This window comes from Lepus europaeus, unplaced genomic scaffold (genome assembly GCF_033115175.1).
Source record: "Lepus europaeus isolate LE1 unplaced genomic scaffold, mLepTim1.pri SCAFFOLD_3_1, whole genome shotgun sequence".
Taxonomy (NCBI): domain Eukaryota; kingdom Metazoa; phylum Chordata; class Mammalia; order Lagomorpha; family Leporidae; genus Lepus; species Lepus europaeus.
Window position 1 is genome coordinate 7956543 of NW_026909276.1, and position 25401 is coordinate 7981943.

General features: G+C 46.5%; 1 pseudogene; it reads right to left on the reverse strand.

Annotated features, from left to right (window-relative positions):
* Positions 1-229: 229 nt before the first annotated feature.
* Positions 230-5629, reverse strand: LOC133755169 (telomerase reverse transcriptase-like; annotated as a pseudogene).
* Positions 5630-25401: the final 19772 nt, after the last annotated feature.

The following is a 25401-nucleotide window of genomic DNA, read 5'->3' on the forward strand; positions in this document are numbered from 1 at the left end:
CACTCGGGGGTGATGAGCAGGCCCGGGGTGGGGCACATGCTCACAGGCCCACAGCCCATGACCAGGTTTCCCACGAGCTGCTTCCTGGCTGTTCGTGGTGGGCTCTGCTCCCCTGCTGAGGACAGCAGGGAGGGGACTGACCTGAAGGAAGAAGGCCCCAAGGACAGGCCCTGCCCTGTGTCACAGATGACCCCTCCCCCCGACACCAATGTGCCCAGCTCCTCCAGCCTCAGTCCAGGATGGTCTTGAAGTCTGCGGTCAGGGCCGGGTCAGCTGCAGCCTCCAGGGCCTCCTGGTGGACGTCACCCAGGCCCAGCACAGAGGCACCCAGCAGGCTGGGCTGCTGCACCCGCTCGTAGTTGAGCACACTGAACAGCGTCCTGATGTGCGAGGTCCAGGGCTGGGCCTGGGGCACACAGGATGCAGCCTCAGGGGGGCTGCAGAGGGCAGGCAGCCACAAGCCCACCCAGCTTCCCAGGGTCCTGGGAGAGCCCAATGCAGAGCCGGCCCTCAGCCCACTGGCCGGGCTCCTCAGGGTTCCTGTCACTGCACCCCAGGAACCCTCACCCGGCAACACATGTGATCCTCAGGGATGCTAGGCATCCATCCACCTCCAGCTGAGCAGTAGCCTGGGGCTGGGGTCCACAGCACCCCCCACACACACACACACACAGAGGCTAGGTCCTTGGAGTGACCGCAGCAACATTAACTGATGACAAAATCACCCCACCGTGGCAGAGGCACCAGCAGCCATGGGGACAAAGCCACAGAAAAGGCCATGGGGGGCAGGGGGAGCCATGAGATGAGTCCTGCAGTCCTCAGGGGGCAGTGACAGCTGTTCTTCCCTCCCCTCCATGTGGCGCCACGGCAGGATTCCAAGGGACCTGGCCAGCTGCCCCCTGTGGGCTCCCAGGCCCAGCTGGGCACCTCCCCCAGCTCCTCATCCACTCACAGCAGGACCCATCTTTGGGCACACAGGCACAAGCCCGTGAGCTTTTGTGTGGGGCAAGATGGAGGCCAGGTCACCTTCTCCCTGCGGAACATTCTGGCTCCCACCAGAGTCCGGGTTCACAATGGGCTGCAGTCCGCTGGGCTTGGGGATGAAGCGCAGTCTGGTCATGGGCAGGGCTGACCTGGCCTGCTGCTGGACCTCTGCATCCGACAGCTTCCGCAGCTGTACCTGCTCCAGGTGCTGCCTGCAACACATCTGGGGCTGGGGTCAGGGCTGGGGTCAGAGGGGTTCAGGGCCATGGGCAGGGCTGACCTGGCCTGCTGCTGGACCTCCGTGTCTGACAGCTCCTGCAACCGCACCCACTCCAGGTGCTGCCTGCAACACACCCGAGGCCAGGGTCAGGGCTGGGGTCAGAGGGGTTCAGGGCCAGGGTCCGGGCCGACCTGGCCTACTGCTGGACCACTGCATCTAACAGCTCCTGCAACTGCACCCACTCCAGGTGCTGCCTGCAACACGCCCAGGGCTGGGGTCAGGGACAGGGTCAGGGCTGACCTGGCCTGCTGCTGGACCTCCGTGTCCGACAGCTCCCACAGCTGCACCCACTCCAGGTGCTGCCTGCAACACGCCCCGGGGCTGGGGTCAAGGAACCTTGGTCCCTGTGGACACAGCATACTCTGCGGGGTGGGGTGGGGCCTACAGATGCCCTTGCCCACCACAGACACCTCCCAGGAACCCCCACATGGGGGTCTGAGGCTCCCATTCCACACCTGGCATGACTCGGCGTAATCAGTCCTGATCCCTCAGTCTGACTCAGCAGAACCAGGAGCCAGCATCTCTGTCACTCAGGCCCCATCCCCTGATGCCACCCCCACCAAGGTCATCCAGAGGGGATGCCTGTACCCCCAGGTGTCAATGCAGGAAGGGTCTCTGAGACTCATGACCCAAGTCCCTCAGAAGCACCCTGAGGGGACTGAGCCCAAGCATACAGGGCCGCAGGCCAGCACAGGGTCTCTGCAGGCCAGCACAGGGCTACCGTGGGCCAGCACGGGGCCTCACAGCCTGTGGGGAGCCGGGACACAGACACCACATGTGGTACCTGATGCTCACGTTTTGCAGCCCAGACGCTCCTGCGGTAGAAGAGGAGCTGGTTCTTCTGGAATGTGGTCTCCATGACGTAGAAGAAGGACCTGAGCAGCCCCACCACATAAGTATCCAGCAGCCAGAACAGGAACCTAGCCAGGATCCCCTCCCTCAGTCTGTGCTCCATGGTCGGGATGTGGCCACGCCCTGGAATGAGGCAGACCCCGCATGTGCACCCTCACAAGGCAGCCATGGTGGGAGTGCAGGGCACGAGGGGCCCTGCAGTCCTGAGCTGGCTGCCCTGGCTTTGGTGAACATGTTGCTGCACGTGTGCCGGCCCCTGGCACCCCATTGCACATGCAGCTCACGGGCAATGCTCGGGTTGGCACGCAGAGCAGACAACATGGAAAGGGCTCCCACATGCAGTGTCAAACTCACAGCCTACAGGCGGAAGACCAGGGGCTGGCGGGACACACAGTGTGGTTACACAGCTGGACCCCTGGGGGCCCTGGCATCAGACATCGCAGGCAACTCAGGGCCCACCAATAACTGGCTCAAGAGAAACTGGGGAGGGGCTGGAGCGGGGCAGACCCTGACCATGGGGAAGGCGGCTGGGCGAGCAGGGACAGCAGCCAGAGTCCAGGTCCCTGGTCTGGAGAGCCAACAGCACTGGGCCGGGTTTAATGCCCTCAGCCACCCACAGGTGGCTTACAAGGACCCGAAGGCAGAAGACAGCAAAGCCTGGGGAACAGGGACACCAAGGAGGCAGCGACGACGGTGCTGGGGACCTGGAGGCCACTCCTGGCTCCTGGCTTGGGGGCCGCTGCAGGCATTTCAGTGGTGAGCCAGAGGACGGACGCTGTCTCACAGTCTCTGACTCTCAAGGAAATGAGAAGCACACTCAGGCCAGCCTCTCCCTAAACGCTGTCCAGTGGGCTGGAAGTAATGGAAACCTCACCCGTGTGTGTGGCTGAGCACCAGCTAAACCAAGGAACCCGGCAGAGTAAAAATCCAGGAGCAAATGGCACCGCAGGAAAACACCCAGCCGAGGACGGTGCTGTGGAGCCGTCAGCTGAGCCAGGAGGTGGCAGGGCACATGAGATGGCCCCCAGGGCCGAGGGTCCCACCACGCGCCTGTGTGGAGACTGAGAACTCGCCACCCCACGTCACCCCTGCGGTCGACCATGCTGAGCAGGCAGAGCTGGCCCTCGGGAGCCCGGCACAGGAGCCATAGGACACCACCCAGGCCTCACGGTTCATGTGGGGTCCGCGACCTCAGAAGTCACCACAGAGGAACTGGTGCTGTGGAGTTGCAGGTTAAAGGACTGCGTGAAACGCCGGCATTCATGTGAGAGCCGGGTGCCAGTCCTGGCTGCTCCACCTCCCTGCTAATGTTCTTGGGAAAGCAATGGAAGATGGCCCCAGTGCTTGGGTCCCTGCACCCATGTGGGAGGCCTGGAGGAAGCTCCTGGCTTCAGCCTGGCCCAGCCTGGGTGGTTGCAGCCATCTGGGGAGTGAACCAGCAAATGAAAGCTCTCTCTCTTTTCCTCTCTTTCAAAATAAATCAAATCTTTTAAAAAGTAACTGATATCAAAATAACTGCATATTACTACACAAGGTGCAGCCAAAGCAGTACTTAGAGGCTAATGCATCACAGCCACACATCCACCATCAGAAGTTTATACAGAATGACAGGAAAGCCTGAAAAAGGCATTAGGAAGAAGATAAACAGAAATCACTGAAATTCAAAACAAAGGCTCAACAGAGAGGACCCCATGGGGACAACAGAACTCAGTCACTCTGAAGGTCAAAGGGCAATGGGGGAGGGGTGACAGGAGGCTGAGCCAGACACAGAGCCGCACTCAGCGGCCTGGGTAAGGCCATCAGGCCGATGCCGCAGACAGAGCGAGGGAGACAGGGTCCCCACACCTGCAGCGAGAGGGACCAGAAACAGGCCAGCACCAGCAGCACCACCTCTCCCATGTGCAGCCCACACTGGGAAAGCCGGCCCATCATGCCCCATGCAGCAGGAGGCCAGCTGGCCTGGCAGGAGGCAGATCCCCAACCCTGGCATCCCTGATCCCTCTGCGAAGGCAGTAGAGTGGCCACTGCCTGAGCACACAATGTCCGGGTGGGTGCACAGAGCAGTGCTGGGGGTGCCCGGGGCCGATGTCACGCCTCCCGCTGTGGGGGCATTTCCACGACACAAGGACAGAGTGGTCACCGCATATCTCCATCACTGGCCTGGTTTCTTGGGGAGCCTGGCAGGGCATCCACCCCCACAAGCCCTTCCCATCGGGTCCCTAGGGAGGCTGCCATCTGACTCAAGCCCCACCCATCCAGGAGCAGCCCAGGAGGGGGCACCTGCACTGGCAGAGACACTGCCACAGTCCCCTGGAGCTCAAATGGGAAACATGACAGGGGCGCTGGCTCAGCCACCCAGCGAGCCAGGGCAGGAGCCCCATTCCCTCCTCCTGGGCAGCACTCATAGGAAGTCTAACCTCGCTCCTCTCCCCTGCCCAGCACATGACCTGACATCCCCCACCCCACCCCATCAGCAGCTGACCTTCCAGTCCAGGGGGCGTGGGGCAGCCTTACCCACCACCCCCTCAGCTCCCGGCTTGGCACTGGCCAACGTCCGTTCACCTGAGCTCACGAGCAGCCAGGTGCAGTCCTGCACCCTCACCTTCCAGGTCAGCTCTTGCAGGGAGAGTTTGGCATGCTTCCCCAGCGAAATGAACTTCTTTGTATTCCTTGGGAAGCAGAGCTTGTTGGGCCTGGAGCCCCAGAGGCCGGGAAGAGGGGGTCACCAGGCAGCGCAGACAGGCCTGCAGGAACACGTGCACCTGCCACGGGCTGCTATGCTGCTGCAGGAGCCGCACCAGGCGCCAGGCGCCGGGAGCCCGTGTCCTCCTGGGGGTCAGCGGCTGGCCTTGGGGACCATACCTGCATGGCCGGCTCCCACAGCAGGCAGTGCATCCGGAGAAGTGAGCCGTAGGGGCACCGTGTGTGGTTCGCAAGCGGCTTCCGGAACATGGGCCGCATCCTCCAGTAGCACAGGAGCAGCTGGCGCGGACTGCGGCTACCCCCGGGCCTCAGTGTCCAGCCCAGGAAGATGGCCTCCAGCAGCCTCCAGGCACCCACCAGGCTGGGCCGCAGGGAGCTCAGTGGGAAAGACGTGTGCAGCCGCTCGCCGTAGCCCAGGTAGTAGAGGAAGCGCTTGGGCTCCGCATACACTTGAGCCTGCGGATGTGGTGACCACCGGGCGGCAGAGTGGCCAGGCTCCGGCTTAGTCCACTCCCGTGGAAGCCCTGGTGTGGTCTCTGAACACTCTGCAGATGTCACCGCACAGGCCGGGACACACCCACGCCCCGAACTGCAGGCGGGCAAGCCCAGGGGTGCCCAGGCCTCGCCACCGCTGCTGTTCGGAACCTGTCGCGTGGCCGCGGGGCCCACCTGGGTCTCACGCATGGTGCAGGAGGGCCAGGCCTCGGCAATGACGCCGAGCTCGTACAGAGGCGGCCCACACACCTGGTAGGGGCAGCTCGGGGCCACCAGCAGGTAGAATGCGTAGTGCACCAGCAGGAGCATGAACATGTTTCCCATGCGGCGCAGCAGCAGCCCTCACGCGCCGCTGTCGTGCAGCATCTCAGTCACCGTGTTGGGCAGGTAGCTGCTCACGCAGGTGGTGAAGGCCCAGGGCAGGCCTCCGCGGGCACCATCCAGCAGCACGAAGCTGAAGGCTACGGCTCGGCCTGCAGCGCCAGTATCCCATATGGGCATTAGTTCATGTACCAGCTGCTCCAATTCAGATCCAGCCCTCTGTTAATGGCCTGGGAAAACAGTGGAGGATGGCCAAATACTTGGGCCCCTGCACCTGCGTGGGAGACCTGGAAGAAGTTCCTGACTCCTGGTTTTGGATTGGCCCAGTTCTGGCCATTGTGGCCAAGTGGAGAGTGAGCCAGCAAATGGAAGACCTAGTCCGTCAATAATTCTACCTCTCAAATAAATAAGTAAATCTTTAAAAAAATTAAAAATGGAACAGAGATGGCCACAACAGGTTGTTCTAGGCTAGGCCAAAGCCAGGTACTCCATCCAGGTCTCCCACATATGTGGCACAGGTCCAACACTTGGGCCATTTTCCAAACTTGGACCAGAATTATAGAGGGGACATAAATCAACACTCCAATATGGGATGTCAGCACTGCAAGCAGTAGCTTAACCACCGTGCCTCAAAGCTAGCCCCAAAACGATTCCATTTAAAATCAAATGTACAACATCATAAGATAACTATACAGATCTAGTTGAAATTCAGAAAATTCTTGTACAAAATAACTACCCTGGACTTAACACAAATTTATCAGCCTGGAAGTAATGAGGAACAGTTGCCTCAGATTTTGCCCCCTCACCTTTCTGTTTGCATATTGAGGCTGTCCTGTAACAGCCTCCTCACAAAGATGTCTTTATCTCCTGAACCTGTGAATGTGTCAGTTTACGTGGCAAAACAGACTGCAAGTGCGATTGTGTCTAAGTTCTTAGGATAAGAAAATTAACCCAGATAAAGTAGGTAAGACCATTCTCAGTACATGAAGTCTTTAAAAGTGAAGAAGCTTTGCCGGCGCCGCGGCTCACTAGGCAAATCCTCCGCCTTGCGGAGCTGGCACACCGGGTTCTCTCCCAGTTGCCCCTCTTCCAGGCCAGCTCTCTGCTGTGGCCCGGGAAGGCAGTTGAGGATGGCCCAAGTGCTTGGGCCCTGCACCCCATGGGAGACCAGGAGAAGCACCTGGCTCCTGCCATCGAATCAGCGTGGTGCGCCGGCCGCAGAGCGCCTACCGCAGCAGCCATTGGAGGGTGAACCAATGGCAAAAGGAAGACCTTTCTCTCTGTCTCTCTCTCTCTCACTGTCCACTCTGCCTGTAAAAAAAAAAAAGTGAAGAAGCTTTGCCAGCTGTGGTCAGAGGAACATTGGACTGCAGAAGGACAATGAGATGGTGGAAAGAGCCTCTAGTTAAGGAATGCAAGCATCTTCCAGGGGCTCACAAAAGCAAGCAAACAGATTCTCCCATGGAATGTGTAAAGAACTGTGGCCAGCAAAAAGAAACTCAGGCAGTGAGTACTGCCTTGAGCACTAATAATGAGCATTTGGCACCAGGAGTGCTCCCCAGACACTACCATAACTGAAAAGGCCCTCCCAGACTTCCAATGTCCCTGAGGTAGTGCAACCCAGTCCTAGCTGAGAATCACTGCATTCATGAACAGCGGCTTGTCAGAAACATTGAGAATGAAATAATCAGATTCTAAGACAGAAACTAAAATATTCTGATTGATGTTAATAATTACTTTTAATGTACTCATAGGCCTTATTTTCTATTATAAATAAAATATTCAAAATTAACACACATCATATTATCTATGTACTTCAATGAAATATTCCTAACTTTCTGATCAATTTCCTTACCAGGTCAGCCATTCATAACCCATCACTAGAATGGAATCTACACTTATCTTAGCCAAAAGGCTGAGAAGCAATTAGAATGGAATCTAATGGAAGCCAAAGGGAGATATATTTTTTGACTCTAAAAGAATATACGGTGGGAAATGTGGTACCGCAGGTAAAGCTACCATTTGGGACACCTGGTATGTCATATATATTCCTTCTATACCTAATGTGGGGAGGATTTTTATAATAAAGAGGTTTTAAATTTTTTAAGGTTTATTTTTTATTTATTTGAAAGTCAGAGAGAGAGAGGGAGAGACAGAGAGAGACAGAGAGGTCCTCATCTGCTGGTTCACTCCCCAAATGGCTGCAACACCTGGGGCTGGGCCAGGTTAAAGCCAGAAGCCAGGAGCTTCATCCAGGTCTCCCAGGTCAGTGCAGAGGTCCGAGCAAAACTAGGCCATTTTGGAGTGCTGGCTCAAAGTCCTAGCTGCTCTGCTTCCGATATAGGTTTGTGCTGATGCACCTTTAGAGGCAGCAGGTGTTGTCTCAAATGTTTGTGACCTGACCCTGACAGCCACTGCCAAAACCCAGATGGAATTCCAGGCTTCTATCTCTGGCCTGGCCCAGCAGAAGCAGTTACAGTCATTCGTGGACTAAATAAGATGTTGGAAAATCTGTCATTCTGCCTTTCAATTACATTAAACTAAATATTTTTAAAAAAAGAAACACATTCATTTAAAACCATTTAAAATAAATTCAGAATGATGAACTTCACTCTCAACAGTATGATTTTGGTATTGTGCTAAATTATAATTTCACATATGAAATACAAAGTGGAAGATTTTACTGTAGGGGCTGGCACTGTAGTGTGGTGGGTTAAACTGCCACCTGAGAAACCAGCATCCCATATGGGCACCAGTTCAATTCCAGGCTGCTCTGCTTCTGATACAGCTTCCTGCTAATCCACCTGGGAAGAATGAGGAAGATGAATTTGGCCTGGCCCAACTCCTGCTATTGCGGCCATTTGGGGAGTGAACCAGTTGATGGAAGATCTGTCTCTCCTTCTCCTTATGTAATTCTGCCTTTCAAATAAAATAAATAAATCTTTAAAAAAATAGATTTTGTTGTACTCACCTAAGGAGTTAAGAAGGAATAATACTTTGATATTTCAAAGATGAATAATTTTTTTAAATATTAAGTGACATAATATATGTGAGGGCTTCAAAAATTTCTTCAAAAAATGCAAATTGAAAGGGAGGGTAGAGGAGGGAAGTGGCACTATGTCCTTAAATCTGTATATATGAAATTTGTATAACTTAAATTTTTTTTAAAAAAATGCATATTTTTCATAAATGTATTGATGGAAATTTAACTTCTGTTAATGTATTTGTATCATCTTACAATGAAATAATTATTTTTATGGTCTTGCAAATAATGAGACTTTAGGAACTTTAAACAGCTTAGAGGGAAAAGGAGAGTCAGTCAGTATCAGCACTTCAAAACTCTGCCAAAGAAGGATTCCATGAACAAACAATAATTTGGGGCTTGGTTGGCACTTTTGGTTGGTCATTCTGGTTATCTGAAGGTTTTATTTCATTATTAGCATTTGTGACTCTAATACTATACCAATGAAAGTACAGGTAGGAAACAGCATGAGACAGGATCAAAGCATCAGGTCGAGTCAGGAGACAGCTGCAGCTCAATTAGGGAAGCAAAGAGAGAGAGGAAAATTCCAAGAGCTTCAAAAGGTAAAAACTTGTTCTACTTGCTTCATATAGGATAAGTTACTCAAAGTTACCTATGTAGGTTTAATTTTGGGAAACATCTGTACAGTGACATTTCCCAAGGATCAACAGATGTGACAAAACTGCTAATTAAGTTAAATCCTGAGGAACATCTCTTCAGACAAAAAAGGTTATACGAAGATCCTTATGTATCACAAAGATCAAAACAGAAAAGCCCATCAACTAAAACAAACAAAAATAGATGCCTGGGATCCACCTTGGTACTGTAAAGAGAAAAAGCTATGGCCACAATCTTCCATGAGAACTTCTAGAAAAGAGAAATCGGCTCCATGACAGCATCAGCCCACCTTCAAGACTCCTTACCTAACAATCAGCCTTATAGAAACCTCTGCCCCAACAACCTCTAGGATCCTTGAATTCTTTCAAAATAAGTAAATCTAAAAAAAGTTCTTCCTGGCTTACTCTTCTCCCAATCTACACAAATGCACATATCAGTTAAATTTGAGCAAGTGGCTGCTTGAAAGCATGTCTTCAGCCAGTGCTACCTGTCCCTTTACCCTTATTCAAGAACCTGCAGTGCTTATTGCCAGAAACATTTTCTTCTTTATTTACCTGTTTATATAAAGGCCTCTTACAGGTTGGAGAGAGGATGTCTCTCTCTGGTTCAATTGGACAAGCCTCAAAAGATTCTGGCACAAGGAAAACACTAAAAAGATACATAAAAATCAATAAATTAAAAAAATAATTAATAAAGTAATATTGTAAGAGGCTCATCCAAAATATGAAAGGTGAGGCCAGCATTGTGGCACAGTGGGTAAAGCTGCCAACTGCAGCACTGGCATCCCATATGGCTGCTGGTTCAAATCCTGGCTGCTCTACATCTGATCAAGCTCTCTGCTTAATGCCCCAAATACTTGGGCCCCACATGGGAGACAGGGAAGAAGCTCCTGGCTCCTGGCTTTGGACTGACCCAGCCCAACCACTGTGGCCATTTGGGGAGTGAGCCAGTCAAAGAAAGATCTCTGTCTCCCACCCCCCCAACTACACCCCATAACTTCACCTTTCAAATAAATAAAATCTTTAAAAGGAAAAAAAAATGGTTTCCTCATAAGGGTTCCTTCCCTTGCCCTGCCAGCAAAAAGAAACCAATTTCTTCAACTTTGTTATATATCACCAACTACATGCAAATTGTTTTTTGAGAGGACAATTGCTGCTTATTTCAAAAATATCTCCTAGGACAGATGTGTCCAAGTGTAACAATGCAAAGATACGCTATCACTGATCACAAGACCAGATCACCTGGGAATCTTCCAGTGCACAGAACAAACATACAAGGCCATTCCTGAAAAGCCTGAGACTCCTCTTGAATTTCCCCCAGCTTCTGTTCTGTGCCTATGGCAAAGCCTTCCCTAAGCAACAAGGAAACAGGTGGTTTGGAGCAAGAGCCCTTACCTCCTATGCTGGCCACCCAAGTGAACTCCTTTTTGTAAAAACTGGTGTCTTGGCCTTGCCCTCTCATTCAGTGGTAGAATATGAAGAAGACACACAGAAGTAACACCTCACAAAGAGAAGGAAAATAACAGGTCATTAGCTGGGATACCAGGTTTCTGAAAGAGAGAGTATCTTTGGTATCTGTCACTTCTTTGCATCCTTCAATGACACCTTTGTCCATGTCACTGTTTGTCAAGGAAACCATTTGGCAAGTGACAGGTGGGACAAAGGTGAAGGCTGACCTAGATAAATCCTCACCATATGCTGCCATGTTGGCTGGCCAGATGTGGCCCAGAGGTACAAGCAGTCAGGCATCACTGCCTTACAAATCAAACTCTGGGCCACAAGAGGAAACAAAACCAAGACCCCTGGACCTAGGGCCCAGTCAGCCCCCTTGGATATGATTGAGGACGTCACCCCAGACGCTCACACAGCACCCACAGGAAAGGCGATAGTTGTGGTTGCTGACTCACCAGATGGCTTTCTGTTAACAAACTGCCATGATGGAAGCTAAAAACAAACTGGTGTCACTAACTATGCCTTATAAAGAGCACCAGTGAGAGATGCCCTTCATTCAGTCCCACATGGACTCTGACACTGACAGCTTTAAGGCCAATGACTTTTACAAATCATTTTCTCCTAAATAATGTAAGTTGTGATTCAGTTTAAGAGTTTTAGACTTTTAGACTACCTAGCCAAGGAACATCTTTAGAAGAGTTTTCCTGATGCTAATTTCTAACTTATTGAGATATTATGTGAGGATATTTACAGGTAACCTGTATTGATTTGAATTGCTGATTTTCACTTTTCAGATCCTAGGCCTTCTAAGATTCTTTTTTCTCAAATGCCTAAATCTGATAAACTTAACCAAAACATTTTATAAAAGAGAGAACTAATGCTGTAAAAAGATTATACCAAAAATGTTGCTTTTGCATCTATCTGGAAATACGAATAAAATGTAATAAGACAGAATGCTGACACTAGAAAAAAATCTGAAATTTATATCTAACTTTACTACCATCAATGTTCAGTAATTATATCAATCACACATTATTAAACATTATTCTTTCTAAATCCTTGAAGTCTTAACATATCAAGAATTATAAACAACATACAAATATTTATGTAATAAGGACACAAATTTATTGTACTATGACTTTGATTTAAATAGTCCCTTTCCAAATGTTTTATTTTTAATATATAATCCATTTTGGTATACATTTATATGTATATATACATATATAAATGTATATATAAAATATATATGTATATGTACATATACATATATACACACACAAATGCCTGTGAACAGAACTTTTTTAAAAATTTATTTATTTTACTTGAAAGTCAGAGTTACACAGAGAGGAGAGGCAGAGAGAGAGAGAGAGAGGTCCTCCACCCACTGGTTCACTCCCCCAATTGGCCACAACAGCTGGAGCTGAGCCGATCCAGAGCCAGGAGCCAGGAGTTTCCTCTGGGTCTCCCATGTGGGTGTAGGGGCCCAAGGATTTAGGCCATCTTCTACTGCTTTCTCAGGCCATAGCTGGATCAGAAGTGGAGTAGCCAGGTCTTGAACCAGTGACCACATGAGATGCCGACACCACAGGTGGTGGCCCCACCTGTTAGGCCACAGCGCCTATATTATTGTAGAACAACTATGCATGACTCATTTCAAGACTTTACTTTTGGGCTGGCACTGTGGTACAGCAAGTTACATATCTGCCTGCCAGTTTAAGTCCTGATTAGTTTTTTTTTAATATTTATTTATTTATTTATTTGAAAGGCAGAGACACAGGTAGAGGCAGAGAGAGAGAGGTCTTCCATCCGCGGGTTCACTCCCCAAATGGCCGCAATGGCTGGAGCTGTGCTGATCTGAAGCCAGGAGCCAGGAGCCTCCTCCAGGTCTCCCACAGAGGCACAGGGGCCCAAGGACTTGGGCCATCCTCTACTGCCTTCTTAGGCCATAGCAGAAAGCTGGATTGGAAGGAGCAGCTAGGATTTGAACCAGTTCCCATACAGGATGCCGGCACCACAATCAGCAGCTTCATCCACTATGCCACAGCGCCACTCCCTGCTTTGCTTCTGATCCAGCTTCCTGCTCACACACCTGGGTGAGCATCAGTTGATGCCCCAGGTGTTTGGGACCTGCTACCCACATGGAGACCCAGATGAACTTCTACTTTGCCCAGTCCTGGCTGCTGTGGTCATTTGGAGAGTGAACAAGTGATGCAAGATCGCTCTGTCTCTGTACCTCTGCCTCTCAAATAAAATAAATAAAATAATTTTAAGAAAGATTTCCCTTTTCTGTACCTTAGTTGGAAATGCTAGTTTTAAGAGAAATGAGGTAAAGACTGGGAATCATTTGAAAAGAGGTGAATGGAAACCTAAGGAATAACTTGGTAATGTTTTTGCTTTACACTGAAAAAAAATCACTATGCTAAAAAGCTTTTGAATGATGTAAAACTACAGTGATACTACAGGGAAAATACAGGGGAAATATGAAATATGATCATTTATATGATTACAATTATACATTTTTAAGTCAATATGTAAGCATCTCTTCAGGAGAATTTCTATCAATCCAAAGACTGATTGCACCATGAATTTCTACAGGCATGTTTGATAGGCAAAGGGATGGGGGTGGGGAAGAATGAAAGAAAAAGAAAGACAGCTCACATCTCTTGACTCACTTACTAAATGCTGCAACAGTCAGGGCTGTATTTGGCCAGAGCTCTGTGCTGGGAACTCAATCCAGATCTCCCACATGGACAGCAAGGACCCAAATACTTGAGCTGCCTTCCAAGGCCCATACTGGCAGTAAACTGGAATCAGGAGTCAGAGTCTGAATCTGAACTCAGACCCTCCAATGTGGAAAGCAGATATCGTAACTGGCATCTTAACTACTATTCCATTGCCCATCCTCTACATGCATTTTTAGATTTTGCAGACTTTTATCTTTGCTGGATTCTTAACTTCATCACTGCATATTAGGTTACTTTATTAATTCTTAGAATTAAAATAGTACCCAATTTCTTTATAATGTGGTCTTTCAGTTGCATGTAATTGTGTGGGTACAAACTGATGAGGTCTTTACTAATTATATACTGAATTGATCTTCTGTATATAAAGATAATTGGAAATGAAAAAAAACAACCTGGCGTTAAATTGGAAATGGCATAGAAAATTAATTAATTTTTAAAAAATATTATGTAGGATCTCTGTCTTTAATGTGCTGTACACTCTTATTTAATGCTATAACTAGTACTCCAACGGTAGTTTTTTCACTTTGTGTTGCTATATGGGGCAAACTGTTGAAATCTTTATCTAATATATACTAAACTGATCTTCTGTATATAAAGAGAATTGAAAATGAATCTTGATGTGAACGGAAGGGGAGAGGGAGTGGGAAAGGGGAGGGTTGCGGGCGGGAGGGAAGTTATGGGAGGGGGAAGCCATTGTAACCCATAAGCTGTACTTTGGAAATTTATATTCATTAAATAAAAGTTTAATAAATGGAAAAAAATTTCTTAAAACCATTAAAATTTATTAATCCTGATAAACAATCCTTACTAGAAATAAATCATAGTAGGATTATCTTCTAAACATAATCTACCTGAAACATGTGTAAGAGAATAAAGGGTGGGGGAAGACAGGGAATAAAATATCCAAAAGAATCTCTATCAAAAATCAGTATTTTGGGGTCTGGTGTTGTGGGGTAGCAAGTAGCATCACTGCCTGCTATGCCAGCATCACTTATGGGTGCCAGTTCATGCCCCAGCTTTTTCACTTCTGATCCAGCTCTCTATTAATTACCTAGGAAAAGCAGAAGATGCCCAGGTGTTTCAGCCCCTTCCACCCACATGGAAGACACAATATAAGCTCCTTGCTCCTGGCTTCAGCCTGACTCACCACTGGCTGTTGCACCCATCTAGGGAGTCAACCAGCATATAGAAGATCTCTGTGTCTCTCCCTCTTTCTCTGTAACTGACTTTCAAATAAATTATCTTTTTTTAGAAATCCAATAAACCTCAATATTTACATCAATCCTTATTTTGTAAACGAGCCTATCTGACTTCCTGATATCAAGATCCCCTGCCTTATACACCTCAGGTCTCTTTGTAAATGAGTAATATGTAAGGCATTCATTGCCTTGTCATTTTTAATACAGAGAGGGAAATGTCAAAGAGAATGTCCCACAACAAAGCACTTTAGCAGGATCACTGAGCTATTGGATAATATGGGCAAGAGCAGAACTGACCAGAAGCTTCCCATTGGGAGAAACTGACTTTGACTAAGAGGCCTCCAGAGTTACAGAGGGAGGAGTGTTTTGGTTCTTTCCACATTGCTGAGACCAAAAGAGATGAAAACCACCCAACAGCCCAGGGAGCAGTGGTGACTGAACAGAACTGCTTAATTCTTCCACAAACCAACTAGAGGGCTTTAAAAGTTAAGCAGCTAAAAGCAAAAGATGTAAAATATATATACACACTAAGTATATATATTCTCACTAAGTAGAATTATGAAGACAACCAAACTTCTTATATAAACTACTTTGAGGGGCTGACACTGTAGTATTGTAGGCTAAGCCTCCACCTGTGGCACTGGCATCTCATATGGGTGCTGGTTCATATCTGGCTGCTCTACTTTTTTAAAAAAAATTTATTTATTTATTTTTTTGACAGGCAGAGTGGACAGTGAGAGAGAAACAGAGAGAAAGGTCTTCCTTTGCCATTGGTTCACACTCCAATGGCTGCTGCGGTAGGCACGCTGTGGCCGGTGCACCACACTGATTCGATGGCAGGAGCCAGGTGGTTATCCTGGTCTCCCATGGGGTGCAGGGCCCAAGCACTTGGGGCATCCTCCACTGCACTCCCGGGCCACAGTAGAGAGCTGGCCTGGAAGAGGGGCAACCGGGACAGAATCTGGCACCCCGACCGGGACTAGAACCCAGTGTGCCAGTGCCACAAGGCAGAGGATTAGCCTGTTGAGCCACGGCACCGGCTCTGCTCTACTTCTTATCCAGCTATCTGCTTATGGCCTGGAAAAGCAGTGGAAGATGTCCCAAGTGCTTGGGCCCCTGCATTCATGTGGGAAACCTGGAAGAGAAGCTCCTGGCTCCTGGCTTCAGATCAACCCAGCCCCAGCCATTGTGATCATTCGAGGAGTGAACCAGCAGATGAAAAACCTTTCTCTCTCTCCCTCTATCTCTGTATCTCTACCTCTTAAAAAAGTAAATAAAATCTTTCAAAAAATAAACTACTTAAACTATAACACCTTCAGGTTAAACAATATTTCCTTACACAAGGCCAAAATACATTCTGAAATGTGTTATCTATAACAAATATCTACCTTTTCTACAGTATAGAAATATATAAGATGATATCATCATCATATATTTTAAACAGAGTATCATGAAGATTATATAAAGTGTATTATGAAGATTATATAAACTGCAGCATTTAAATAAGACTAATTAATTGATATTTATTTTACAGAAAAATCTATTTAAATTTGTGAAGCCGGCCAGCGCCGTGGTTTAACAGGCTAATCCTCTGCCTTGCGGCGCCGGCACACCGGGTTCTAGTCCCATTCAGGGCGCTAGATTCTATCCCAGTTGTCCCTCTTCCAGGCCAGCTCTGTGCTATGGCCCGGGAAGGCAGTGGAGGATGGCCCAAGTGCTTGGGCCCTGCACCCACATGGGAGACCAGGAGAAGCACTTGGCTCCTGGCTTTGGATCAGCACGATGCACCAGCCGAAGCTGCCACTGGAGGGTGAACCAATGGCAAAAAGGAAGACCTTTCTCTCTGTCTCTCTCTCACTATCCACTCTGTCAAAAATAAATAAATAAATAAATAAATAAATAAATTTGTGAAGCCATTTTAAGAGTACACAATGTTGGCCAACGCCACAGCTCACTTGGCTAGTCCTCTGCCTGCAGCACCAGCACCCCGGGTTCTTGTCCTGGTTGTTCCTCTTCTAGTCCAGCTCTTTGCTGTGGCCTGGGAAGGCAGAGGAGGATGGCACAAGTGTTTGGGCCCTGCACCTGCATGGGAGACCAGGAGGAAGCACCTGGCTCCTGGCTTTGGATCGGTGCAGTGCACCGGTCATAGTGGCCATTTGGGGGTTGAACCAATGGAAGGAAGACCTTTCTCTGTCTCTCTCTGTTTAACTCTGCCTGTCAAAAAATTAATTAATTAATTTTAAAAAAGAGTACACAATGTTGGCAAATTCAGCTACATTTTGTTATAAATGGCACTCATACCACCCTGAAGAGTGTTCTCTCTGGTACAGGATTTACAGAGATCATCCTTGTTATTTTTGGATTTTACAATTCCCTGCATCCTGATTGTCCTCATTGTCATAAGAATATAAACCATGACACTTCTGGCCTCCTGAGATCGAGGATCTAGTTGGAGCATTTGATCTAGTGATTGCCCTAGTGATTAAGATATAGGTTTAAGATGCCCCTGTCCCATGTTAGGTTACCTGAGTTCATATACTGTCTTGGCTCCCACCTCCAGCTTCCTGCTAATGCGCACCCCAGGAGACACCAAGTTAGGGCTCATTTAATTCTGTCTCTGCCACTTACATGGAAGAGAAGGACTGTGTTTTCAGTCCTTGGCCTGTGCACTGCAGAAATTTATATGTAAGTTGGGTTGGAAGGAGGGAGACTTCTCTGTTTCTGTTTCTCTTATCTCTCTGTCTCAAATTTTAAAAAAAAGGTGTCAATTGTCTGTAAGTACCTTCCAGCTCAAAAAAAATTTTTTTTGACAGGCAGAATAGACAGTGAGAGAGAGAGACAGAGAGAAAGGTCTTCCTTTTTCCATTGGTTCACCCCCCAGTGGCTGCTGCAGCTGGTGCACCACACTGATCCATAGCCAGGAGCCAGGTGTTTCTCCTGGTCTCCGGGACTATAAACCAGGGTGCTGGCACCACCGGTGGAGGATTAGCCTATTGAGCTGCAGCACCGGCCACCAGCTCAAAATTTTAACAAGAGTCAAGAGAAGTTGATTGTTCACTAAGCCTATCATCCTTCGCAGCTGCAGATCTTATACAGATCAATGTGCTTAGTCTTCTAATTTCCAGCTTTTCAAATACATCCACAGCTTTTTTAAATTAACACTTTTGCTTTTAAGGCTTACCTATGGCCCCCAAACAACTCAAGTTTAAATATTAAACAGATCAGGGCTGGCATTGTTGCACAGCAGGTTTAGCTGCCACCTGCCCCACTTGTGATCCAGCTCCCTGCTAATGTACCTCAGAATGCAGTAGAGGACAACCCAAGTGCTTGGGCTCCAGCATCCACATGAGAAACCTGAAAGAAGCTCCTGGCTCCATGCTTTGTGTCAGGGCTAGTGGCCCTGGCCCGACATAAGATACAGCAGGCTGAGGCTGTCCCTTATCTAATCCTGTTTCCTGTGCTTATTGTTCTGAAGGCACAAGACTCTTTGTCCCACATTCCTGCAGGCAGGATGTGACTTCTGATGAAGGGTTATGATGTTCTTTGCTCTATCAGCAGAGCTTGTACCCTGATCTTTGCTACCTTGTAAACTTGTTTTGTTCCTGTGCTATGCATGATTGCACACAATGAATGTTATCTGTATGGGGTCTGGGGTATATATCCTTGTCTTTCTGTGTGCTCGGGGCTGGAGGTTGAAAAGTTTCCCCAGGGAGATGGCCTCCAGATCCTCATCACTGGGCCCCCTACCTTGGCCTGGAACACGATGAGGCAATAAATGTGGTGATGAATTGACTGAGTGCTGCATCTCTGTGTGGTTTGTCGGGTGGCCTCCGACAGCTTTGGACTGGCCCAGCTCTAGCCATTGCAATCATGTGCTAAGTGAACCAGTGGATAGACAATCTCTGTCTCCCCTTCTCTTTGTATAACTCTGACTTACAAATAAATAAATATTTTTTAGAAAGCTAAGCAGACCTTAATGTTTGTATTTTTAAAATTATATTAATTAATCTACTTGAGGGACAGAGAGCTTCAGATAGAGAGAGGGAGGGAGTCCCATTGGGTGGTTCACTCTTCAAATGACTATAATGGCCAGGGATGGGCCAGGCTGTATCTGGGAGCCATGAACTCAATTCAGGTCTCCAAATGGGGCAGTGAGAAATCAATGATAGGTGTGCATCAGCAGAAAGCTGGAATTTGGAGAGAACTAAGACTCAAACTTAGACACTCTAACATGGGGTTTAGGTGTCTCAGGTACCATCTTAACCACCAGGCCAAATGCCTGCCCCAGATCCTAATTTAAATCATATTTTGGCTGCTTACTAACAGTGATCATTGATCATAATCTGTACTCTCTTTATCTAGTTCTTACTATCTGAATGAGATAATAGAGGTATAGTTAAGCTCAAAATATGCACATAGAAGTCCAGTCAATAGGTAGTAGGGATGCAAAAATCAAGGTTTTGGCTGAATGAGTTCCAGTTGACTACAGAGTATTTCCCTCTCAGCAGAGCTCACACATGAATGGATCTAAAGTAGCAGACAATGACATGCATACAAGGAGCTGACCACAGGGTGCCTCCACATCTTTCTCATCATGCACTGCTCACAGGCTATATGTAGCTGCCTCCCACTCTGAGATGATCACAGTGCTGTCTTGATCGAGTCCCAAATCCAGTATATCCTTTCAGTCATTAGGCTTATTCTTAAGCGAACAGACCTCTTAAAAAGCACAGTATAGTGGGGAAATTAAAATTAATGGAAAAGCATGGCTATGACATCAAAACAGCATCCAATAACAATGAGTTACATTTATTCACTAAGTCCATAATCAGATCACTTTACCATAGTAGTCTTGAGTCTTGAGAAAAAGAGCTAAAGGAATGTTCTGATTGTGTGTATGTGTACATATAAACCTACAAGACTTATTCCCTATAAATACTCATAGAACTTTCACAGAATCACTTCATAAATCACCAGAAGTTCACCACAAACACTAATAGGGTAAGACAAAGCTTTGCAAGCAGTAAACTCTTGATATTTACCTTCCTTCTTTCTAAAGGAAACACAATGAGTGTGTCCATGGCTAAAGTGAAGTGCTGGAGGCTAATTCAAAGCACATCCATTGAATTCTGCATGATAGACTTTGTCTTTTGAAACACAGGCCCATAGTAGGCCTCCTCCAAGAAGCTAAGCACAGAATTTGAGTCTTACACTAAACTTCCCAAGCTAAAGTCTTTGCCATACAGGAGCCCCTTAAAATTCTACATTACAAAGCTGCAGACTATAAGAGCCACATTTTGTGGGTAATATTTCCATATGTTTAGTCCACATATACAAGTATAGCCTGCCTTTTTTATAACATATATTATAAAAAAGAATGTAGCATCTGTGAGCAATATATAAAAGGAATCTCTTACTGCACTGAAGTATGTAATTCTAATGTAATCTGATTGGAAAGGACATAGAACTGACTCACAATCTAATGTGTCAGCAGCTAAAGGCTCAAAATAGATAAAAACCCTCTTTGGTAGTAATGCTTGTCCAGAGCCCCTTCTTCCTGAAATGTTTGTTAGAATACTACTAATACTAGTCTACTACTAGAATAATAGGATAATAATTCTAATATTTTTATAGATGTAAACTTTTATTAACAAAGCACACTGCACAGTTTCTTGGTGCTTACAGTTTCCCAGAATAATCAGCACATAATATTGAAGAGCAGTGAATGTTGGGGCAGTGTATTCTGGTTTCCTACTATCATTTTAGGGGTGCTGTGTCTCAAGCCCTAGCAACAACAATGAAAACCTGAAGAATACATCTCTTCATTCTGAGACCTCAAAAGTATCTGGGAGATAAGTGGTAGGAGATATGTGGGTCTTTTTGAAGTGACTCCACTTAAGAGCAGGTAAAACAGGATGGACCACTAAGTATGACTTCAAGTGACTTTAGATTGCTGTTTCCAGTGCTGTTACCTGATGTCTGAGCATGTCTACTTTTTGTCACATTCTAACAAGAACATGTGCATTCTCACCAATAAGGCTGTAATATGCCTACAGTGAGGACATTCTGGCCAGGGGCATTCCTGTGCTAAAGACTGTGCTATAGACAAAGGGACATTTACTCTAACACATCATGCACCCTAATGAAGTTGCCATAGGCTTTGAGGACAGATTAAGGGGGAACAGACATGTAAGGGAAAGAGATGACAAAGTGCATGCCTAGTACAAGGCCAGATGAGACAGTACTCCTAGGAGTCTATGTCTCAAATGACTTCTCCATTGCACCTGAAAGTATAGAGCAACTGAGCTAAACTGTTATGTGATACCTGTGTTCTCAGTCTTCTCAATAGACTCATTTCCCTTTCAAAATGAAAACAAAAGTTCTAGGGTCTGATGGAAATGTAAAAACACAGAAAAGTGACAATGGTTTAAGGGCTGGGAACAGGAGATGCAAGCTGGAGGGTTCTGTTTAACCCATACCAACACTGCCACAGCAGCCTTGGCATGTGGAGGGGAGCTCTATTCATTAAGAGTCAGGTGCCATCTACATGTCTATACAACTGAGCACACAAAGAGTCTCTGACTTAGCCTTGTACAATAACCATCTTAATGACAGTCATGGGAAGGACACAGGTGAAAGTCACTTTTCACCAAGAGGAGGGAGAACAAAAGGGGAATGCCCAGGAGAAAAGGAGGACCACAACACAAGAAAGATTGTGACGAAGACTCACCCTGGAGAGGATATGTGTAGGTTTTGGAGAGAAGGCTGTTAAACACTGAGATTCTTCCTTGTAGAGACATGATACTGGGATGTTGATCCCTGTATTCAATGCCAGGGTGTGACTGAATAGCATGAATGCTAGAATACCAGGGTCACCAAGGATATCCTAGTCCTGTCCCATGCATGTATCTGAGCTCTCCAAAGGGCAGTTACCATCCTTGGCCAGCAAGTATATCTGTATGAAACTTCCCCAAACTGCTGGTGTACTTTCAACACCTTTTTCAAACATTCCATTTACCCCTTTCCTATTGTGCTTCCTGCCTCCCTGCCCTGCCCCAGACATGTCTCCTTAGGAAGAGACTGACCTGAAGAAGCAGGGATCCCTCAGAAACTCAGGCCTCAATATCACCCCCACCTCCCTAACCCTTGGGATGAATCCAGCATGAATAAACCAGTGCAGGGTACCTTACCCAGGAAAATTTCAGACAGGGAGTAACTTTCAGCATATCTAGTGGACAAGAGGCACAGCACCATCCCTGCTGCTGCTGCTGTGTGTCAGAGCAAGTCAGGGCCTGGGGCAGGAGCATAGGGCTGTGACACGAGCACAAGAGATGCAAGATTCCTGCTCTGAAACTTTTGAAGAAAGGAAATGGGTACATTTTGGGTTAAGAGTAAAGAAAGGAGGGTGGAGGATAGAAGGTCAGGGAAGGAAATGCACATTTTTACATTTTACATTAAAAGGAAGGTTTGAAAAATTGGCTCTTCACTTAAAGAAAGAGATAATTTGGAGAGTAGTGTTGGAAAGACAACTCACTGTGTACAACGGAACTGTAATAAGACTGTTAATATATTTTTCAGCACAAACTTTGCAGTCCAGAGGGAGTGGTATGGTTTATTCAAAGTCCTAAAAGAAGTAAACAAGAAAATGTGAATCAATGTATTATTTTCAGTGATTATTTTCCAGTTTTGAAATACAGAAAGAAACTTTATTCAAACAAAAAATGATGAAGGTGTTTATCACCATTCACTGGAAAAACTGCTAAAGGAAATTCTTCAAGGGAAAGGAAGAGGATACTAACTAGTATAAAGAAATCAATGTGAGGGGCCGGCATCATGGCACATTTGGCTAATCCTCACCTGCGGTGCTGGCTTCCCATATGGGCACCGCATTCTAGTCCTGATTGCTCCTCTTCCAGTCCAGCTCTCTGCTGTGGCTCAGGAGGGCAGTGGAGGATGGCCCAAGTGCTTGGGCCCCTGCACCCACATGGGAGACCAGGAAGAAGCACCTGGCTCCTGGCTTCAGACCGGTGCTGTGCTGGCCATAGTGGCCAATTGGGGAGTGAACCAACAGAAGGAAGACCTTTTTTTTCTGTCTCTTACTGTCTATAACTCTACCTTTCAAAATAAAAATAAATAAAAAGAAATCATGTGAAAATACAAAGCTCATTAGCCAGTGTGTATACAGTATCAGATTCAAACCACTAATATTGTAATGATGGAGGACTGATAAATTGTATCACTAGTAAAAGGTTAAAAGACACTCTACAGGGGCTGAAGCTATGGCACAGTGTGCTAAGCCTCCATCTGTGGCCCTGACATCCCATGTCAGCAACAGTTCTTGTCTCAGGTTCATGTCTTGGCTGATCTGCTTCCAATCCAGCTCTCTGCTATGGCCTGGGAAGGCAGTAGAAAATGGCTGAAGTGCCTGGGCCCCTGCATCTGCATGAGATACCTGGAAGAAACTCCTGGCTCCTGGCTTCAGATCGCCCCAGCTCCAGCTGTTGTGGCCATTTTGGGAGTGAACCAGCACACAGAAGACCTTTTTCTCTGTCTCTACCTCTCTCCATCTATATCTCTACTTCTTAAATAAATAAAATACTATAGCTGCAATATTTCCTAAATGATACAAAGTATAAGGTGAAAATGTGACATTCCAACATAAAATGTAGGAGGGGGAGTAAAAGGATAGTCTGTGAATGACATCAGAATTAAGGCTCTCAACTTAAAGTAGCAGCTATGAGTGCTCTTTTTTTTTAATAGAAGAATTAGGGAAACCACTAGGCAAACTACTGACGCCATGAACAGGAGTGTCAAATTGTTAAGTCAGCAACAGGAGTCACTGTGTACTTACATCCCATGTGGGATCTGTCCTTAATGTGTTGTCTAATGTGCAGTGATGCTATAACTAGTACTGAAACAGTATTTTTACACTTTGTGGTTCTGCGTGGGTACAAACTGATGAGATCTTTACTAATTATATACTGCATAGATCTTCTGTATATAAAGATAATTGGAAATGAAAAAAAAAAAACACCTGGTGTTAAATTGGAAATGGCATAGAAAATTAATTTAAAAAAAATTATGTAGGATCTCTGTCTTTAATGTGCTGTACACTCTTATTTAATGCTATAACTAGTACTCCAACAGTATTTTTTTTCACTTTGTGTTGCTATATGGGGGCAAACTGTTGAAATCGTTACCTAATATATACTAAACTTATCTTCTGTATATAAAGAGAATTGAAAATGAATCTTGATGTGATTCGAAGGGGAGAGGGAGCAGGAAAGGGGAGGGTTGCAGGTGGGAGGGTAGTTTTGGGAGGGGGAAGCCATTGTAACCCACAAGCTGTACTTTGGAAATTTATATTCATTAAATAAAAGTTAAATAAAAAAAAGTTCAGGAAAATGTGTAATTTCAAAATGCTATGCAAAAATTTCAAAATATTTTTCACCAAAATAAACATATTTTAATTCTAATTTCATTAACTTCTTGAAATACCCTCAGAGATAACAAAAAGATTTTTTAAAAGATTCAAAGTATATCACTATTGAAAGTCATCAAGTCACAAAGGATATAGGCTAGAGATGAAAAAAAGGTGAATTTATAGAACAATAATATCAATAAAATAGTAATAATTCCTCAACTCTTAATAATTATTTTGAATGTAAATGAACTCTTTAAATAAAAGGCAAACAATGGATGGATAATAAAACAAAAAATAAAGATATAACTATATAGAGGGTACAGGAGACTCATTACTTTAATTTTTAAATTTTTTTTTTGACGGGCAGAGTTAGAGGGAGACTGAGGGAAAGGTCTTCTTTTCGTTGGTTCACCCCCTAAATGGATGCTACAGCTGGTGGGCTGCGCTGATTCAAAGCCAGGAGCCAGATGCTTCCTCCTGGTCTCCCATGTGGGTGCAGGGCCCAAGAATGTGGGCCATCCTCCACTGCCCTCCTGGGCCACAGCAGAGAGCTGGACTGGAAGAGGAACAACCAGGACAGAATCCAGCACCCCAAATGGGACTAGAATCCGGGGTGCCGGCGCCCAGGCATAGGATTAGCCAAGTGAACCGCTTTACTTTAAAGGACAATTAAGATTGGAAGTGAAGGGATGGAAAGAGATAATCAATGTAAATGAAAAGCAACAATCAGAGCTAACTATAAGTTAGATCAACTGAATCAGACTTTAGGCCAAAGCTGTAACAAAGAGACAAAGGTCACTGTATAGTGATAAAGTATCAGTTTATCAAGTGGATATAAAATTATACACACACCTAAATTCAGAATATCTCTCTCTAAAACACAGGAATACAGGTAAGAAATCTAAAGGAAAACAGACTATCACACAATAAAGGCAGGGATTTCAAATCCCCATTTTCAACAATAGATCATCTGGATTAAAAAAAAAATAAAACATTGGGACTGCATTATGCATTAGGAACCAATGGTTCTACCAGACATATATAAAACATTTTGGGGGCTGGTGTTATGGTGTAGTGAGATAAGACTCCACCTATGGTGCAGGCATCCCATGTGGGTGCCAGTTCTAGTCCTGGCTGCTCCTCTTCTGATCCAGCTCTCTGCTAGGGCCTGGGAAAGCAGTGGAGGATGGCCCAAGTGCTTGGGCCCCTGAACCCCTGCGGATGATCTGGTAGAAGCTCCTGGCTCTGGGCTGCAGATTGACTCAGCTCTGGCTGTTGCAGCTATTTGGGGAGTGGACCAGCAGATGG